The sequence below is a fragment of the Anarhichas minor genome, unplaced genomic scaffold (genome assembly GCF_050575085.1).
Source record: "Anarhichas minor isolate MPS153535 unplaced genomic scaffold, ASM5057508v1 ptg000058l, whole genome shotgun sequence".
Classification (NCBI taxonomy): domain Eukaryota; kingdom Metazoa; phylum Chordata; class Actinopteri; order Perciformes; family Anarhichadidae; genus Anarhichas; species Anarhichas minor.
This window is the reverse complement of record NW_027466504.1, coordinates 4,893,544-4,914,423: the sequence shown is the minus strand read 5'-3', so window position 1 is coordinate 4,914,423 and position 20,880 is coordinate 4,893,544. Positions and strand designations below refer to the sequence as shown.

At 39.6% G+C, this 20,880-nt stretch overlaps 1 pseudogene; it reads right to left on the bottom strand.

The window, feature by feature from the left end:
* Nucleotides 1-11,055: 11,055 nt before the first annotated feature.
* On the bottom strand, nt 11,056-13,022 carry LOC142933153 (general transcription factor II-I repeat domain-containing protein 2A-like; annotated as a pseudogene).
* Nucleotides 13,023-20,880: the final 7,858 nt, after the last annotated feature.

Below are 20,880 nucleotides of genomic sequence, written 5' to 3'. Positions count from 1 at the left end.
TTATGAATGGCAGTGGTGGGCCGTCAGGGCCTAAACAGAATCACAAAGTTATAGCTATTTTATTATTTAATCATTTTTCATAAATACACTACATGTATTCTAATTATTTTTCCCATTATCTTATTTTCTCATTGCACAGCTACTGTCCTCCTCTGTTGCTCTGCTTCCAGCCTGCAGCGCTGCTTCCAGTGCAGCTTGTTTTAAGGAGAGCTTTTATCCAATCAGATTTCACCTCGATGTCTCGAAAAGGTTCAAAGTTGCTTCATGTTAACAGAAGAATTGTTAGAATCTCATAGTTTGTTAAAAAAAAGGTTCAAATAGTTGTTAAATATTGTGTAAATATCAAATAATCTTATATTTCCTCTTTCTGAATTCCCTGAAAAGAAATGTTAGAATATTATTAATTTGAACAAACAACTCATATAATCAATGACTAATAAATCATAAAGCTGTGAGCTGCAGCAGCTTAACAGAAGTTAGAGAACAGGAGAGTCAGAAGGTGTTAATAGATCTCGGTCTGTTCACATCCACACAGTCCTGACAAGAGCTCTAATTAGGCCACAAGTGGAAGCAGCTGTGTGGGTGAACCAGGCTTCACTAAAGAAAACCAAAGGCTCAGATATTATCAACATATTACCAGTCGAACAAGTTCAGAATACAGAAACAAAAGGTTAAAGGGCTTTTTAAACCTCATCACACCTCAATTTAAGTGTCACAGAAACGTTGGAGAGAAAAGTAGTCCCAAACCAGACACTTTTCTCTCTTTTATTATTCAAATAAAGAAAATGTGTCCACATTGTGATCCACTTTTCAGCTGCTCAGTATGATGTATTGAGTCACCGTATATTGTTACATCCCCAGTGAAATATGTTCCATATACTGTCTTTGTTGACTGTCACAACAGGCCGAACGTTGTAGGATAAACTGGATATCTTAGAGAAATAGAGCAAAGAGGAAATCCTGCTTAAGTCATTTATTGTATTAATGACATTTCAATCAGTCAACAAAGGTCACCTTCCCTTGTTTCCCTCATTATTTGGAGAAGATACGCTCCTTCAGGACGTCGTAGCAGACCTCCACCACCTGAGGGCGCAGCAGAACAAGACGTGTTAGGGAAGACAACTGTAGTCCTGACTCTCCTCTTTCTGATGTACATGTACAGTGCCTTGCATAAGTATTCACCCCCCTTGGATGTTTCATCCTTTTGTTGGTTTTATACATGAAATCATGGTCAGTATAATTTGGCTTTTTTGACAAGAATTTGCAAAAAAAACCTCTTTAATATCAAAGTGAAAACAGATTTTTACAAAATAATGTTAATTAATTAAAAATATATAAGGTAAAGTAAATAATTGTGTTAAGGATTTCAGTATAATAAATATTATAAGTAGGATTAAATAACACCCCTAGTGGTGAGTAGAAGTGTCACAATAATAAGAATGTCAAAATATGTTAGAGTCACAAAATATTTACTTATGGAATGTATTATGTTTACAATATTCTTACTTGTAGAGGATATTATATGTTACAGTATTTTACTCATTGAATGTATTAAACCATAGAAGTATAGTCACTAAAGGTATTAAAACACTGTATGAATAGTTTTGAGGGTCAGAAAGGGAACATTTTGAGTGAGACTTTACAGAGGTGCAGCAGAGGACAGAGGGACAACTGACCACCAGGACCAGAGGAGGAGTCCGGACGACTTCAACCAAACACTGAGATGATAACTGCCCCAAGCCAGGAGGGGCTATTGAATTTCGGCCAATCACAGAGGCTGATAATGGACATTTAAACTTTCGGACAGAGACTTTTAAATATAGGCTTAGTTCCAGAGGGTTTTGCCAGAGTTTGCGCCGTTACCACTCTGGGTAGTTTACCAGCTGGGCTGGGCTATTTAGTGGGCCTTGTGAGAACTCTGCCCTGGGGACATATTGATATCGATAGAGTAATTCAGTTTGCAACTGTTATAGCTTCTCTTGTTTATTAAATACTTTTTGATTGTTAACCGGATCCAGTTCATTTTTGGTGCGGTCTGGGTCTCCCTTGAAAACATCTAGCCCCAACAATTGCATAAATATTCACCCCCTTCAGGTCAGTATTTAGTAGATGCACCTTTGGCTGCAATCACAGCACTGAGTGTGTGTGTGGATGTGTCTCACTCAGGCTGGCACATCTGGACACTAAGATTTTTCTCTATTCTTCTTCAAAACAGCTCAAGCTCTGTCAGGTTGCTCAGGGATCGGGCGTGATCAGCTCTTCTCAAGTCCAGCCACAGATTCTGGATTGGATTGAGGTCTGGGCTTTGACTTCCACTCCAGAACATTCACCTTGTGGTCTTTGAACCATTCTGTGGAGCTTTTGCTGTATGCTTTGGGTCGTTGTCTTGCTGGAGAATAAATCTTCTCTCAAGTCGTAGTTCTCTTGCAGACTGAGTCAGATTATCCTCCAGGATTTGGCGATATCTTTCTGCATTCATGTTCCCCTCTACCTTTACAAGCCTTCCAGGGCCTGCTGCTGAGAAGCATCCCCAGAGCATGATGCTGCCACCACCATGCTTCACGGTGGAGATGGTGTGTTTGTGGTGATGTGCAGTGTTTGGTGTTCACCAAACATAGCGTCTAGTCTGATGGCCAAAAAGCTCAATTTTTCCAACATGCCTTTGAGTGAACTCCAGGCAAGATTTCATATGAGCTTTTTTTAACAGTGGCTTTCTCTTTGCCACTCTCCCATACAGCTTCGACTGGTGAAGAACCCGGCAACAGTTGCTGTATGTACAGTCTCTCCCATCTGAGTCACTGCAGCTTTGAACTCCTTCAGAGTGGTCCTAGGTGTCTTGGTGTTCTCCCTCATCAGTCCTCTTCTTGCCCGGTCACTCAGTTTGTGAGGACGGCCAGCTCTAGGAGATTTAAACAAGTGCCATACTCCTTCCATTTCTTAATGATGGACTGAACTGAACTCTGTGGGATGTCCAGTGTGTAGGAAATATTTTTGTAGCCATCTCCTGACTTGTACTTTTCAATGATCTTTTCTCTGAGTAGCTTGGAGTGTTCTTTTGTCTTCATGTTGCAATTGTAGCAGGAATACTGATGAACCAGAGACTGGACCTCCCAGACACAGGTGTGTTTATACTACAATCACTCGACACACATCAACTGCACTCAGGTCATCTCCATTTCACTACGTGTGACACTGCTGGCATCAACTAGCTGGACTTCTGTTGAATTAGGTCAGTCACTTTAAAGGGGTGAATATTTATGCAAACACTTATTTTACACTATATATCTTTAATTAATTGACATTAGTTCGTAAAAATCTGTTTTCACTTTGACATGAAAGAAGCTTTTTTGCAAATTTTGACAAAAAAGCAAAATTATATTGACCATGATTTCATGTATAAAAGCAACAAAATGGGAAAACATCCAAGGGGGGTGAATACTTATGCAAGGCACTGTATGTATATATATACTGTATATCAGACTACATCACACTGATGGAATCGTCCTGTATGATGAACTACTACCTGATAATACTTCTGTATTCTTTTATGTGGAACATGCAGTACTTTTCCTCGTACTGCAGTATACTGTAGTTTCCTGAAGTAAAGAGTTGTCGTTGTCTCATCATGTTGCTGTTGCTTCACACTCACAGCGTCAATCAGCTGTTGTCTCTCTGTCAGTCACGTGTCTCACAACACAAACAGGAAGTGAACTCACCTGCAGCAGATACAAATGTTTGAAGATTGAATCTCTGATGGTTTATTTAAAGTCTGTCCTCCGGGTTCTCTACTTCTTGTTTCCTGCTCCTCTGACGACACCAGCTCTCCACCAATCAGGGCTTCTCGGAGGCGGGCTCTTGTGGTGCCTTCAGGTGCTGTAGGAAATATCTTATATTAACGTTTTTTGTGGAATAAAATATTTCCCTTTACAAATTTACAAATCAAACACACTAAAGCAGGGGTCTTCAACGTTTTTCAGGCCAAGGACCCCCAAACTGAGAGAGAGATGGAGCAGGGACCCCCGACTATATATATTGTATAAAATTGTGTTTTATATTAAACTAGGCCTAGTACCATGAATACCTCTTTATTGTGCATTCAATACTAAGCTTTTCAAATAATACACAGGTTCATATATTCATGTTTTTATTTTAAACATGTGCAAGGTACAGTGAGTAGGGAGGCCGTGCCACTGCCATTCATAAACATACCTTGTCAGCTGATACCAATGCCAATATCAACATTGTCTGTCAATTGCATGATAATCATGCATACAAGCTATTCAAATTGACGTTTTCATTTTAAACATAAAGGTGGAAATGAAAATTAGTGCCACTGCCATGCATAAACATACCTGTTATCTTGCATACAATACTGAACTATTAAAATAATGGACAGATTCATGTTTAGAAAAAGAAAAATGTAATTGTCTAATCAACCACAAATTTCGCGGACCGCCTGCAGTACCGCCGCGGACCACCTAGGGGTCGCGGACCCCCTGTTGAAGACCTCTGCACTAAAGTGACAATATGTTTCAAACAATATGAAACAAAATACGTTTTACATGAAATATCAATAAAATACAATTTGATTTCATTTATTTTAATTAATTCTGTTATTGATACTTTCATTTTATATTTTTTAAGACTACTTTTCTGTAATCTGAACACTGATCTTTTATATGTTTTATCTTCTTCTTGTGAACTAATTTTTCTTTTCTTTTTTTCTTTTAAAAGCATCAAATTTAAAAGATTTCACACTTTCTGTTGAAAGAAAAAGAAAATCTGGCTTCATTTAAATAGTTTATTACTAAATAGTAAACTCTGAGTGTCTCCACTCATCTGATTTATATCATGGCACATCATAAAATTGTCATAAAATTGTTATAAAACTGTTGTAAAATTGTTATAAAGCTGTTATAAAACTGTTATATGATGAATTAAAGGGGGCTGTCTTTGAATGAGTCTATAATTTAGTTACAAATATAAATATGACTTTATGCTTCAGTTTAAGTGAGCGATTGGTCTCGCTGTCAATCAAAATATCTACAGCTCTGATCCAGATTCACCGAGTTATCTAATAACTGATCACAGTTGACCTTTGACCCCATGAAGTCAGAAAAGTTAGTCACATATCTGATTTGAGTAAAAGATACTTTAATTAAGTACATCTAAAAATGTATTATTGATTTTATATGTCAGATATTTTCTTAATTCATGAATCAATGTCAGAAAATAGGGAAAAATGTTCATTACGGTTTTCCAGATTGCAAGTTGATGTATTTAAAATGTATATATATACAAATATAAATATAATCATTAGGTGCACACAAAGAAAATCTATATAGATTTTCTTTGTGTGCACCTAATGATTATTTTTTATCGCTTAATCTAATGATTGTTAAGTAATCAATTATGTAATTATCATATTTGTATGTCCTGATTTATATCATATGTAATTCATAATTTACCCAAAATAAATATTAAAACTTGTCTGATTAATATTTCAACATTGCGCATTATCTGACCATAAACTCCAGACCCTCCAGATGATGAAGGTCTTCATCACCAAGAGAAGAACATTTATCTGGATGCACCATGTTCAGCAGGTACTTTGTGACTTCTGGAGAAATCAAGAGATTGTTGATCAAATATCACTGCAAAGTAGCACATTGTTAGTAGAAGAAGAAAAGACTCATGGACACTTTGAGTTAAAATACGGAGACTTTTTTATTTCAGTTCATTTATAGCATTGCTAATAACACATCTATGTTCATCTAGAGATAAGAGAGGGTTGTAATATAGTGAGACTTGCTCTCTCCGGGGAATCCAAGGAATACATGATGTTCTGTTTGGACACATAAGATGTACGACCTTCAAGAATGAGAGTAAGTTTGTTGAAGTTACATCACTCTGTTCAGAGTATTGTTTCATCAACCTCTAGCATACTGGAGAGAGAACACTACAAACACCACCCTTAGGATAAACTCCTACCCACATTCCAGTGGTGGGGCGTCAGGGCCAGCAAAGCCTTCTCTGCTGGCCTAAACAGAATCACAAATTCATAGCTATTATATAATTTAATAATTTGCTGAGATATAATTTAATATTTTTTCATAAATACACTACATGTATTCTAATTATTTTTCCCATTAGCTTATTATCTCATTGCATAGTTACTGTCTTCCTCAGTTGCTCTGCTTACAGCTTGTTTTAAGGAGAGCTTTTATCCAATCAGATTTCGCCCCTATGCTGTCTCTAGGTAAGAAGAGAGGCCCGAGGCCTGCAGGAAACCCTTTGCAGCTGAAGCAGCTAGCAGAAGTTAGTAGTAGTAAGAGTTCAAGTTGAAATATATGTAAGAAGTTATGACATTGACATGACATTTTTAGCGTTTTGCTTGGTGTAGATTCTTTTATTTACCGAGCTTTGTTTTTTTAACACTCAATGGCTGAAGGAGGAGGAGAAATGGATTTCTTGAGAAGGACATTTCAAGAAAAGCTGGAGATCAGCCCTAACCCAGCCAGGAAAAGGATTTGTGCGCCACTTTCAGTCCAGCAACTACGAACGGTATTTCTGGCTGACAGCGTCGGAGAAGCGTTGCACATTTTATGGCTATGAATGCGTTTTATTTGCGACTGAGCGTCTTGGTGTTTGGAGCTACGCTGGATTTGCTCACCTGAGGTGGCTAACCAAGGCAGCAACAACACACCATAGCACGGCAGGACACTTACAAGCTACGGTGCTTTTGAAAACCTTTTCAACCCGAGTGCATCTACAACTCAACGAACACGTTCGCAAGAGGACCTCTGGCTAGAACTGAACCGCACTGATGTTCTGTACAACCGCGGTATTAAACTCTTTGTAATCAAAGAAAGGAGGATGGACTTTGTATTTAAATAGTTAACAGCAGCTTTGATAAGTGAACTGCTTTTGTTGTTTTACATCTGCAGTAGCGTTACTACTGAGTTCATTTGTCTATGGTGTCGTTTTTATGATATGGTTAATATTGTTCCCTCTGATGTGAATACTTTTTGAATGGCCCGTGCTCTTCAGTGTGCGGTGGAATATACGTGTTTTAGCGCCGCAGGTTTGCTGGATTGATTTGTTGCTTTGTTGTCATATTATATATGTGACTGGTTCTTGTGAGTTTGTTCTTGTCATTGTGTTAATTACATTGATTTTGACTATAACCATCCCGTCATGCGCGTATTCATGTTTCTGCAGTCTGCAGCTGGTGTATTTGTGTTGAGCTTCATGTAACATTTTATTTCACTTGTCAAATGTTGCAGTGTTATGTGAATATGCTTTGCACTCAAGGTACTGTTATCAGTGTAATGCACAATATGAGCTGTTTCAATGGCTGTTCGTGTATATTTAGTTCATCTGATTTTAAATGCATGTTAGAAATGATTAAACCTGTTTTCATTAAGTTGAAACCAGATGTTTTATAAAATAATTGTAATGTAACATCTGAGAATAATATTTGAGGAATAAACTCAAATGTTTTGATTTTTAATGGAGGTCTGGAGCTGTATGATATATTCACACAACACATTATCTTTGTTTACCTAAACTCATCAAACTAACTTGTTTAGAGAAGTTGTAAGCACACTTCCCAGCATGCATTGTGTGTGGGTTAAAATTCTTCACAGAACCTCGTTCACACGAATTGGGGAAAGTTATGATGAGAGTTTTTTATGGATCTTTTTCTACAAGTGTCTCAGATGAGTCACATGGCCCTCTCTATGATTAGAATTAAAACAGTAAAAACCATTACCCACTGATCCAGGTGTGGATGTGCTGGATTAAATAGCTATGGTTCATTATATTGTAATACCAATTGCTTACATAAAATAATTGTCACTGAAATCTGAACATAACTGTTAAATGAGTCTCAAAACTCACCTGAAATTCACAAAAGAATGATTAACTGACAGAATATTTGATATATTCGTAGAAGTTAGAACGAAATCTAGAACTTCTTAAACAGATTTCAAACAATGTTAGTTTACTAAAATACCTCGTTGTGTTCACCTTGAAAACTAATATTTCTCTTACAGTTTGTGACATTTGGTTTCACTGTTGATATTTAGAGCTGCCTTTAAGAAATGTAGGATTATCTATGAGAGGTGAAAAGTGTCAAAATACCATAAATTGTAAAAAAATAAAACAGAAAAAAGAAATCAAATCAAATGATATATAAACTATATTATTATTATTATTATTACCATTTCTTCTATCTGAATACTCTGACAAGACAAAATAAAATATTACTAATTTGAACTTGTTTGTGAGTGTTAATAAACAGTGTCGGGCATTTTGACACAAAACATAATGGGTGTTATTTTTTCCACAATAAAAAGAGAGTTAATAAATCATTAAGATGTGAATCGTACCACCTTAACAGAAGTAACACACCAGGAGAGTCAGAAGGTGTAAAGAGAGCTCAGTCAGTACACATCTACAAAGTCCTGACAAGAGGCCTAATTAGACAACAAATGAAAGTAGCTGTGTGGTTGAACCAGACTTCACTAAATAAACCAAATAAATAAATAAATAGTAACAATATTAAAATACCCTATTCATAAGCTATTCACAACCTACTAGAACATAAAGAGTCGATTCGCTTCATTATAAACAAAAAGTACGACAGGAGCCAGAAAAAAAAAAAGGGATGTAATGCAAGGCTACTAGAAATGTTCTTGATAGAATAAGAGACAAGTTCTGGCCAATGAAATTACATAGCAATGCTTGATTCCAAAGCACGTTCACTTATTTCAAGAATTTTTGAGCAAAACATGTCAAAACAAGAGAGATTAAGGCCCCTAACACTACTTTGGCTCCCTGTAAGAGCTCACATCCAGTGTAAGACTCTGGTGCAGCCTACAGGGCAGTGAAAGGAACAGCTCCTTCCTATCTCCAGGCCATGGTCAAGCCCTACACCCCCGCCCGACCTCTTCGCTCTGCTGCCTCGGGGCGATTGGTTGCCCCGTCACTCAGAGGTCCCAGCGGCCGATCGACCCGGTCACGGCTGTTTTCTAATTGTATTCATATTAGTTTGTTTCTGTACTGTACTTTTGCTCAAACAGAGCTTGATGAATGGGCAAAAAAAAAACGTGATTTGACAATCAGTTGACGCTATGAAAATACTTGGTATTTTTCGAGGACACCCCTTCTTTAAAGTCAGGATGACAGGAAGTAAAGGGGAAATAGAGGCCAAATGACACTCGACACTTGACTCAGGCCGATGCTATCCAACATGTGAGTCAAGATCTCGAGCCAGGACCAGGCACATTTCAGATCTGTCTCATTTTAGAATTCCCAACTTTAAACAGACCCATGGGTCCCCTTCATGTCCCAATACGAGCTGCTGTCCCGGGCCCATTGTTTTATCATTGTCATTGAGTGAAACTGTGTGTATGATAGGTGATAATGAACAGACTTTTACGGGGCCGACGTATAAAGACAGACAGCTGTCCATATTGTCTTCAGAGTTTTCAGTTAGCCTAACCTTCTTGTCTTTCGACTGTGGGGCACCCAGCATAACCTTTCCTTCTGTCTTGCGAAACACAATTTCCGTTTAGCAAGCACTCGACAGTCAGTCTTAAAACAACACTCATGTAGCTACCAAACAACTACATGAAACACTAAATAATCTATAAAAATGTTCAGTACACATTGGTCCCCACTTCATATGTCATATTTGGTGCACTTTACATGTCACTAACCTGAGAAAAACAGGAAATGACTAAACGTGTGGCTTCCCTCATGTAACGTATTCTCCAGCTATGAGAATACGCTGCATGCGTACATACAAGTCCCTTGTCGCGAGGCGAAACCACAGCGCTGAACTGCTACCTGGGCATAGATAGGAATACACTTCTGAGGACGTTTTATTATGATTAGCAAAATCACAGAAATTCGTTCTATCAAATAAACAAAAAATGTGACGATACATTTTGTGTGCGTCACAAGGACGGAACTAGTGTTCAGGGATCACCTCATCCACATGAACCTTAATTTAAAATGTATTTTCTTGGTCTTCCTCTTGGTCCGTGATTCACTGTAAAGACTCATTGATCAGCAGCTCATTTCTATACATCAACATTCATAAGGTGCTTTGCATTGACCATTAACGGTTGAGTGTGGGCGTGTAGAGGGAGGGATGTGGGGCTGAACCAGCTGCTCACATTTACAGCTTGATTTGAGATTTAAAACAGGAAATAGCTCACTAACAGGAGTACACTAGGTTTTATAAATCATAATATTTTTTAGCGTATGTACAATTCAACGTATGCAAACTTTCACTGTGGATCCTACACTCTGGTTCATAAATGAGACCTCTGGTCTTCCCCGACCGTCTCCTCACCTGCAGCTCATCCTCTCATTAGTCCCTCAGTATTGTTACAAGTCTACTTTCACTCTGTCCTTGTCAGATTGACTTGTATGTTTCTGTCAAACTCTCCAGTGTTTCCTAGTCCGTGTTATCTGATCTGCCTGTTCTGACTCTGCTTGTCTGCTTCTTGGACTTTGGATTTTCTACCTGAACCTTTTCAGATTTGGTATCCTGAGTGACTGATCTCCCTGTTTTGATCTCACCCGACCTGATAAGTAAACTGAACTTTCCTTCAACTGTCTCATTGTCAGGCTTTTTGATTCAAGTCTGCCTGAACCAGTGAAGGTTACACAAAACAACTACAGAGACTCAAAACAACTGTATAAGAGACTCAAAATGACTACAAAGAGATAAAAGCTACAAAAGGAGGCTAAACTAAAGTCGTTGTGTCTTGCTCCTATGAAGGAGAGGTGGTGAGGTATTTTAGGTGCCGATTGTCTCATAATCCAACTGTGATTATATTTACTGTTCAACCAAGTTTGGTACTAAAAAAAGATCTATGACCCTTAGCTTTTGAGGTCAACCTCGGCCTTGATCAAGTGATCTTTTCTAAAAGCTGCAGTCATTCTGGGGTCCTATAGTATCAGAGTTCCTCATATTATTAAGGAAGTTTGTTTTGTTCACTCTGCCTGATTCTGAAATAAAATAAATTGGCGGGACCATCAAGAAGCCAGGGTGGAGGCACATGGCTGGACTCCTCCCATCACATCAACCTGCTGGAGCTTGTTGCTGTCGAGAAGATTCTGAACCATTTCGCTCCACAAATGAGGGGGAAGCACGTCATGTTGAGGTTGGACAACACCACTGTGGAGGTGAACCTCAACAGACAGGAGGTTGTCAGATCCCCGGCCCTTCACAGGGCAGCAGTGTCTGTTCTGATGTGGGCAGATCATCACCTTTTCTCTCTTATTCACTAATAGAGAAAACACCCAATGTCCCCCGTTGGGAGTGGACACTTCAACAGGATTCAAAGCAGCACCTGTCCATGTTACTGGTAAGCAGCACCTGTCCATGTTACTGGTAGCCCTGGAGAGTCCGGGCACCAGGTGGTTCCTGCACCTTGCATCACGAGCGGTTACCAGACCTGCCCATGGCTCTGCATCAAGCAGAGGACTCCATCCTCTCATGCCCGATTCTGGGGCAACACCTCATGGTCTGGAGGTTTCAGGGATGATATTGAGCGACCTGGGTCTACCACCCCCTATTGTCTAGACCAGGGGTGGGCAATTATTTTTCCCAAGGGGCCACATGAGAAACAGGGACTGTTGTGGAGGGCCGGACCAATAGACTGAACTCAATCCTGCTCAATATTATTCCACCTCTTTATAACAAGCAGTACATTGTATGGTTTTGATGAGCTGTGAGTGGTAACAGTAAATGTTATGATCAGTGGTGGAATGTAACTAAGTATATTTGCTTAAGTACTATACTTATGTACAAATTCAAGGTACTTTACTTGAGTATTTCTATTTTATTCAACTTTGTACTTCCACTCCACTACATCTCAGAGGGAAATATTGTACTTTTTACTCCACTACATTTGTCTGCCAGCTTTAGTTACTAGTTACTTTGCACATTATAATTTGTCAAACCTTTCCTAACTACCCAAACTGAACAACAGAGTATAAAGGAGTTAAAATGAGCTCCACCTTAAACATCTGCAGCAGGATTAATCCAAACAACATATACATTTGTAATATCCATATATAATAGTAGAACACTGACGGGGATCATGTTTTTGCAAAGTTTTGGGAGCATTATCCACACTGCACGTGAAGGGAGAAGAAATCATGTGCATTTCACTCTCAACTGTTTTGAAGTCTTGAAAACTCACCATGCAGTGCCCCTAACATGGATGATACCTGTGGAGATGTTCAACTGATGGTGTGGCTTCTTTCAGGGTGTGCAGGTGGGTGAGAGTGTTACCTGCATCTGGCTTGAAAGAAACTGCAACTTTGTCATGAAAGCCTTCACCAGGCTGCACATGTGATGTGCAAAGAGGCCCTTGCCTTGCAGTTTGGTATTCAGATCATTCATTAGTGCAGTCACATCAACAGCAAATGCCAAATCTCTCATCCAGTTTACATCAGAGAGCTCTGGGATGTCCTCGCCTTTCTTCTCACAAAACTCTTGAATCTCTGCTCTCAGGTCCCGAACTCTTAACTCTTTGAAGCACTTTGCCCAGGCTGAGCCACCTGCCAGCTGTGTGTTAGCCTATGTCACTGTGTTCAGTCTCATGCTCCTCCAAGAGTGCAACAAACTGTCTGTGATTCAATGCTCTTGCCCTGATGACGTTAACTATTTTAGTTACAACATCAATAACATGGTTAAGTTTGAGCACATTCTGATGTTTAATGCAATGCAAAAATACACATTTCAGTTCTGGGTTTATTTCAGTCACTTTATCTTGCATCCGCTTTAAAAGTCCGACATTTCTCCCCGTCAGATTTGGACAACCATCAGTTGTGACACGTGCCAGTTTGTCCCATTTCAGTCCCAGCTTGTGGAAGCATGCATCTACCTCCGTGAACAAATCACTCCGCGTCGTCGTCCCTTTCATTGACTGCATTGCTGCCAGCTCCTCTGTAATCTCGTACAAAGGTGAGTAACTGGGCTGTGTCGCGGACATCGCAGCTCTCGTCCAGAGCCAAGGCGAACAATTCGAAATGATCTGTTTTTTTTTGCAGCTGAAGCTCCAGATTTCCCGCGATGCCCTCGATCCTCCTCGTTACGGTGCACTTGGAGTCCATTTTGTGGGATATCACAAAGCTGGTCTTGGCGGCTGCATCCCTGATGTGTGAAGCTGGATGTGTAAAAAGGCCTTGTTGCTTTTGCAGCTTAGCTAGCAAAGCCTCAGACGTCCGTTCCCGCTCTGCATCCGTCAATCTTTCGTATTTCTCCGTGTGTTTCCTCTCGTAATGACGATTCAAATTGTAATCCTTAAACACTGCGACTTGTTCTCCACAAACTAAGCACACGGCTTTACCTTTGACTTCAGTAAAGAAATACTTTAAAGTCCATGTTTTGTTAAAAACTCTGCACTCTGTGTCAGTCTTTCTTTTTTTAACACAGGCTGACATTTTTGAGGGCTAACAGCTAACTCACATCTCCCGTAAACTCAGTTCGCCAACACATTGCAGTGACGCTGCTGCTCACACACATTCACTAACGTGCTTAAATTGAGAAGAAAAAAAACAACAAAAGTCGCCTTCAAAATAAAAGCAATGCAGCTCTATTCTGTGCATGATGTACACTTATTTACGTTTCATTCCTAATTTCCCAATGACCTCCCGCGGGCCGGACGGCAACAGCTCGTCGTGTTGTTTCCACCTTGGGGGTGTTTGCTGCAGGAATTACAGTTTGTGTTCTATATTCGGTCACATTTTGCAGCATGCAAGCCAGCATGCTTTCCTGGCTATTCTGACCCACAATCCTTTGCACAGTAGATATTTGAGCAAGAGGGTCAAAGTTCAAGGTGCCATGTTATAAGGAAGCAGTATGTCCCAGTTGAATACAGACTGCATGCATCAGTATGTACTTTGTAGGGAAGCTGCAGTATGTCCTCAAAGTAAAAAGAAAAAGTAAATGATTTAGAACGCAGCTTGAGACTGATACGTGGGTAAGTTGTCCCGCCCCAACAGGTTCAACCAGATCCACAAAGTGGAGTGAAGAATAAAAACACTCTCAGGTCAGACTCTGTTGTCTTAGTGAATGTATTTATTGAAGATAAACTCTACACAACATTTGCTGCAAAGGTTTCTGCTTGATCATCTGTTCCCTACTAGTCTACATACAAGAAGACAAGGTGACAAAGAGGGGCGTGCATGGATCCTCTAAACTATCTGGTCTAAACAACAGAATCCAGTCTGATGTCAAAGCAACTCTTTACAAGTTGAAATGATTTTTCCAAAGATGCAGAGTTTGATCCTGAAAGACTCTTGTTTGAGCTGTGAGGAGGTTTCTGTTCACAATGACATTTGATCCTGTGAACGCAGCTCAGACTGAGACTCAGTCCAACCAGTCAGACTGCATACTGTGATGGTGACGTGAGAACACACCCTCTCTCTAATGAAGCATAACAAGCTGCGTCACTTCACTTCGTCTGATGGAAGTTGAAGTTGAAGTGAAGCACGGAGCTCCTTTTCTACACAGACCTGCTGAGGACAGAAGAGAGCTGCACACTGATGAAGTTCATGCTAAAAGTTCAGTAAGTGGAGCTGTGATTGGTTGAAATGACATCATTGATTGTTGTGAACGTGTGATTGTTTATAGCTGCTTTCAAACACAAACGTCAGCTGGGAAACAAGATGTGTGAGCAGGCAGAGAGAAGCTGCTGTTAGTTTGAATGTTGAAGTCCAGATGAAGTGTTGCTTTGAATGATGACACTGTGATGAAGAAGATGAGTTCAGTCTGATCTGGGGTCTGTCAGGACTGTTACTGCTGTGGAGCACTAGGACCCAACAGGGACCAGAGAGCTCACCTGGGCCTTTGTTCCTGCACTGAAACACACCTGAGAGAATAGGCTTGTTCGAGTTGAACTGCGCCTCGCCTGGAAAGCAGACGAGAGCAGGCGGACGTAGAAAGGGGCGTTGACAAAAAACTGTGTTCAAGTCGGACCGTTTTCAGCCGCCTGCTTCTTCTTCTTATTTCTTTTGCTTTTTTTGGCGGTTGGCAAACAGCTTTCGGGTGCATTACCGCCTCTCACTGATCTGGAGTGTGGACTAAGGACTCTAATACGACAACCAAACGAAAAGAAATACATATACATATATACACACACATACATATACATATGTGTGTAAATGAATAAAGATATGTATATAAATAAATAAATATATATATATATATATACATATAGAAAAAATAAAATAATAAAATAGAACAAATAAATAATAATACATTTCTTTCTCAAATTCTATTCATTAGTGTTGTTGACTCTAAATATTCCAGAAAAAGTTTCCAACATTTGTCACTAAAGCTTTCCTCTCCAATCTCTCTTAGACCTTTTTTTCAAAACTTCTCTCTCTGACTCGTACCTCTGACAGGACAATAAAACATGGTCCACGGTTTCTTCTTCTCCACAAAATTTACACTTTCCATTATTATGCTTTCTAATAACATAGAGGGAACTGTTCAGACCAGTATGGCCATTCCTTAGTCTTGTCATAATCATCTCTTCTTTTCTAGTTCGTCCACTAGATCCTGCACTCCCAACCAATGGTTTATTTTAAACAGATATCTTCCTTTACTCCCTTTATTACATTCGTTCTGACATATCTTTTTAATTTGTTCCTTAATCACCACTTTAGCTTCTGACTTACTTATATTTACATTAACGTTATTTTTCCAACTCTTCAAAGCCCTTTTTGCTGCTTTATCCGCCTTCTCATTGCCATCGACTCCAACATGGACCCACACTAAATCAACCGCTATCCGCATTTGATGGATTCTTAAAAATGATTGTAGAATTTCAAACAGTAAATCCTCTCTGTTTCTGGAGTGGCACAATGTCAAACTCATTAGCACTGCACATGAGTCTGATGCAATCACCACTCTCTCTGGCCTGACCTCCTCTACCCACTGTAACGCAATAACTATATGGCCATCATCTCACATGTAAACACAAATAAATCATCACTGAGTCTCTTCACACTCCAAATGGAATTCTGGGATTACTGCTGCTACTGCTGTTCTACCAGTTTTAGGGTCTTTAGATCCATAAATCTGTATTTAATTGTGTTAACTGATGTATGACTTGAAGATCTTACAGTTTCCCCCACGTTCATGTCTCATCAGTTCAAGGAGGCCAAGATCAATTTCTGGCTGTGGCAGTAACCAAAGAGGAATAGCTGGAGAATAACTCCTATAACCTAATTCACTAGCCTTCTTCTTAACAACCCAACCAAAGCTCTTTGTTGGCCTTTTTGTCATGTTCCCAGCATGGCTCAATTGCACTTATTGTTGGATGGTTGTTATGTCCTTGTAAACTGACCCAATATGTCATCATTATCTGTATTCTTCTCAATTCCAACGGCATTTCCCCCATTTCTACCTGCAATGCCGGCACAGATGTTGTTTTAAAGACCCCACTACATATTCTTGATGCTTGTATTACATCCAGTTTTCCCAACAAGGTTTTAGACGCCGACCTTTAAGCCACACAGCCATAGTCTAGAACTGATCTTGGGCGACTGTGGCTAAGTGGAGTGCAGGGCCGTCCTTCAATCAGAGGAGCGGCGGTTCGATCCCCGGCTCCGCTGGGAGCATGTCGATGTGTCCTTGAGCAAGACACTTAACCCCAAAATTGCTGGTCTTTAAGTTTGGATGTCTTTTTATATATTTAACTATGTTATTATTATAATTGAGGATATAAGATTGGGCATATTTTAGTTCTTGGATGTCATATTTATTTAAACATTTATATAAATAAATTAGTGCTGGGCAACAATTCAAATATTTAATCGCGATTAATCGCATGGATTTTTTGGGATTAATCGCGATTAATCGCATTGTTATGGCAAAGTTCAATAATGAATTCAAAAGTAGTGTATTGCGCACTTTTATTTTAAAAGTACTGCTATATGAACAAAAGGGCAATAACATTTGGTTCACGAGATGCAGGTAACATGTTTTATACTTAATGTGAATATAATTCATACTTTGTTGGCATCTTATTCTGAAAACCGGATGTTCGTCTGAAGAAACCGGATGTTGTCTCACGTTAATCTTTCCGCTAACTTTCAAAATCCTTCGCTCGCTCCCGATCTGTGCCGTTTAAATGTGTTTACCATGAATTTCAGCATATAGGTGCACTAACATGTAAGTGTCTGCTGAGTTGACCACGGAGATCATTTTTTTTCCCATCTTAAAAAAGGCTCAAGGACATACACACGCGTTCACACACACACACACACACACACACATACACAACTGACTATAGGATGTTTGCTGCCTTTTATGCCACTGTTCTTGTCATCCTCTTGTTGTTATGTCTATGTATTGTCTCTTGTCTTTCAATTATAATAAATTAAAAGAATGCGTTTACGAGCGATAAAATAATTGTTGGCGTTAATTGATGAATGCGTTAACGGGAAATGAACGCGTTAACTTGCCCAGCACTAAAATAAATATATGTGAAGATAGCGTCATTTCTAAATCATACAACCGTAAATTTAAAAACTGAACCAACTGTCCAAACATCACAGCTACATAAACAGGCTACACGGAGGAAAAGCAACGCTGCAAGTTTCCATCAGTGACAATTGTGCTTTTCTTTTAATATGTTTTGTGATGCTTCACAATCATTAATCGATGGACACATTCCAGAGCTCTGACTGAAAAAATGTTGACACCAAGTAGGACGTAGGCTTTCTCAATAAATATCTTTATTCCATCCATCCATTATCCAAACCGCTTATCCTGTTGAGGGTCGCGGGGCGCTGGAGCCTATCCCAGCTAACATTGGGCGAAGGCAGGGTAAACCCTGGACAGGTCGCCAGTTCATCGCAGGGCACATATAGAGACAGACAAACATTCACGCTCACATTCATACCTACGGGCAATTTCAAGTCTCCAAATAACCTAAGCTGCATGTCTTTGGACTGTGGGAGGAAGCTGGAGAACCCGGAGGGAACCCACGCTGCAACGGGGAGAACGTGCAAACTCCACACAGAAGGACCACCCGGGATCGGGGGTCGAACCCGGGTCCCTCTTGCTGTGAGGTGACAGTGCTAGCCACTACACCACCGTGCAGCCCCTATCTTTATTTACAGATGCTAAATAAATAACCTTATATATTATTATTGTTATTGCACAAAATGAGACTAATAGCCAACAATCTAGCGTTAAGTATTACAATTAGACAGACATTTAGGATTTACATTTTTTTATACTATATTTATCTTGTTAATTAAGGATAAATTTGTCTCTGCATTTGACCCATCCCTATATATGGGGAGCAGTGGGCTGTCTTTGACAGGAGACAGGTCAAAGGCCAAGGCTTGAACAGCAGACATTGTGGGCACCAGACAACCCTCTTAACCCAGCAATCAGCTCTTTGATCTTTGGGGTCACGCAGTCAGTGGAGAGCAACTGCAGCGCCTGGCTCTAAAATCTGCGGCCACCCCGCTCTCGTGAGGTTATCGTTGCCCACATTTTCATGACGTCAGAGCAAATCGGACGCAAATCTACCCAGCATGCATTGTGCGCCGATCGCCGGTGATCGATTCTGCGCACGCCTGGCTTATGTCGAACGAGCCTACTCTCTGTTTGCTCTCACCTGCTGCTTTCAATCCTTTAAGTCCACAAAGCTTCATGTTCATTTCTTCATCTGCTTCTCAACACATTTACTCCATTTTTGATAGTGTTTGAATGTGTTTTCTTTAGTGTTCAGCTTTTCTCTCATTGATCACCAGGTTGTAGTCGACCTTTTACTAACTGATCAAATGGTGAAGTGAACAATCCATCAAATGAAAGCTTCCACATGTTCCCACAGTGCCCACAGTGTTTTCTATGAGGACACTTACATGTCATTTTACTGTTCTGTGTTTTACTGACTTCTGGACTCTGAAGCTAGATCATGAGGAGAAACAGCTCAGCTCCATTTGTTGGAGGTTGATGAACAATATTTAACTTGTAAAACACTGTAAATTTATAGGATGAGCATTTAAAATGACGTCTTTTGTCATGTTGATAAAACATTAAGTTAGTTTTATCTCCAGAAATCTAAACATTAACAGACAGATGGACATAACCAAAACATTTGGTTAAAACATAACCAAAGTTCAATTAGTTCAATTCTATTAGCAGTATTCTCTTATACCTTTAACATATTTTCTCATATCTACTTACTGGCTGTACAATTACAGAGTAGGTATCCATAGCTAATATCTGTATTTAATGGTATTTTATTGCAGTAGAATATATTTATATTTTACTGTAATTTAATGGGAACTTCTGCTGCCAGACGTTTTACCATTTTATAAAGATTTGTTTTTTAAAGTGTGCACATTAATCAGCAGGTTGTAGTCGACCTTTTCTTAACTCAACTGTCTGAGACACTTTTTCTATCTAACTTTTCTCTTCAGACTTTTCTGAGTTAAAGAGGAGCTGAGCAGCAGAGAGAGAATGTTTCCTCGTGTTCTTTGAGTTTTCACTGTAAAAACAACTGAAGTCACAATTAACTAAAGGTTTGTTCACTTCAGTCTTTAGTGTGAGCAACAAGAAGCCAAAGGGATTCAGCTGACACTGATAGGAAACAGAGAGAAGCAGCTGATACAGGAGAGATGATGTAAAGGATGAATGAGTGCTGATGTGCTGATCAATGATTGGACTGATGCTTTCAGCTCTGCTCTCACTGGTTCCTCTACACATGAAGGTACAAAGTGATGTGAATTCAGCAGCAGCTAACAAGGTCACATGACTGATTTTGGATTATTGGACTAGCTGCTTCATGCTCTGACTGGATGTAGTAGACGTGGAAACAGAGGAACATTTCAAACGTTGAAGAGCTTTTCAAAGTCAGTCAAAGAAAGTGAAAAGTGACGTCATCCCCAGAGAACATGAAGTGTCTTCCTCTAGTCTTCAAACAAGCCAACAGACTAAAGAGCATTGTGAACGTCATTTCTTAGAGATGACTCTGCAGCTCAAAGTGACAACAACATGGAAACTGTCCCATGAGTGTCTTTAGTATTGAGGTGAATGAGCTGTGTGTGTTTGTCATGATGAAGAGAAATAATGTTGTTGTGTTTGTGTGAAGGTGTGGACTCTGCTATGAATCAGTGTGAGGACAGAGAGGAGGGAGTCCCTCCCTCTAAAACCAGCCAGACCAAAGCTCAGAGGTGAGATGACCATCTCTACCTGTTCACACATAGTGTTCACTTTTTACTGACACCGTCACAGAGGAGTTCACTCAGTTCATTATGTTTTATCACTGAGGTCAAAGTTACTGATGGTGTTGTACCAGACTTCATTATGTTCAGAGGGGTTCCTAATATTCTGACCATCAAACACAGCTCTCAGTATCATGTAGTCCAGTACAACACCACCTTTAACTGAGTCAGTATAATGTAGTCCAGTACAACACCACCTTTAACTGTTACTTCAGTAATAGACATAGAACTGATTTAACACACTTCTGACACAAAAACTGGACATTATCATCTTTGTAAAGGTAGAATTTAGTGCAGCACTGTTTTATTGAATTGTTTTAGACTTCACAGATGTACTTAATAAAGTGGACACATGACATGTTTTTCTTCATTAAGGACAAGGACAAAGTTTCCTCAACTTGTATCAATACTGTTTTTGTTTCAGGGTCCATCAGCAGAGACCAGACTGTCCCGAGGCCAGCTGTCTGTCCTTCAAGAGCGACCAGTCAACACAAGATTTCATTGACTTTAAAGGACAACCTCCATGTGCTGATCAGATGTAAGCTGTAACTGAGAGTAAGAGTCGGGTTATGCTAAAAAATAAATCTAAATTGTTTC